Source organism: Galeopterus variegatus, unplaced genomic scaffold (assembly GCF_000696425.1).
Source record: "Galeopterus variegatus unplaced genomic scaffold, G_variegatus-3.0.2 Scaffold5666, whole genome shotgun sequence".
Lineage (NCBI taxonomy): Eukaryota > Metazoa > Chordata > Mammalia > Dermoptera > Cynocephalidae > Galeopterus > Galeopterus variegatus.
Window position 1 is genome coordinate 14,403 of NW_007731777.1, and position 757 is coordinate 15,159.

Sequence of the window (757 nt, forward strand, 5' to 3'; positions counted from 1 at the left end):
AGACAAACTGCCAATTTTTACACTACTCCTAAGGCAAGCACCACTGACATTTTGAGCTCATAGTTCCTTGTAGTGGAGGGCTGTCCTGTGCACTGTAGGATATTTAGCACATAGCTGGCCTCAACCCACTAGCTGTCAATAGCACCCTCCCACCAGGTAATGACCACCAAAAAATGTTTTCAGAAAATGCCAAATATCCACCTGGGGCTGGAGAAAGGTGTGTTTATAATACCAAATTGTTCCCCCTTCACCCCAATCACTGTCCTAAGGGAAAGGAACTACCATAATATGTATTACAAATGATATCTAAAAGGACTTATGGGTTTTCTATGTATATATGTTAATTAAGTATATTTGCAAACAGAATGATTCATCTATAAATGTTTCCATAAAAATCTTCAGTAACTCTGATACTAACCAGAAATATATCAGAGGTTTAACATGAAAAAAGTTAGTTTCAAAGCATGCATTTCAGATCGAAAAAGCGGTATCCATTTGTTTAAAAGTTTATTATTTTTAGCTTGGAGAAAGAGCATAACCTCTATATTTATTGATGAAGGGATTTTGGAGAAAGTTCTTACAAGTCCCTGTATCCACTATGCTTTCTCACATATTCCCATTTTTACGCCTATTCCTCTTTCTACCCTACCCTTTCCTGATTCCCGTTTCTCAGACAATTTCTTACTATTCTTTAAAAATTTGACTCAGGGGCCGGCCCGGTGGCGCACTGCTATAGTGCGCCGCTTGGGAAGCGCGG

The 757-nt window shown here is 39.0% G+C and overlaps 1 protein-coding gene across 1 annotated transcript in view; it reads right to left on the minus strand.

Annotated features, from left to right (window-relative positions):
* Nucleotides 1–757, minus strand: part of LOC103605231 (vacuolar protein sorting-associated protein 13C-like) — a gene marked incomplete at its 3' end in the record, with an annotated part of 138,950 nt that overhangs the window by 12,800 nt on the left and 125,393 nt on the right. The window lies entirely within an intron of this gene.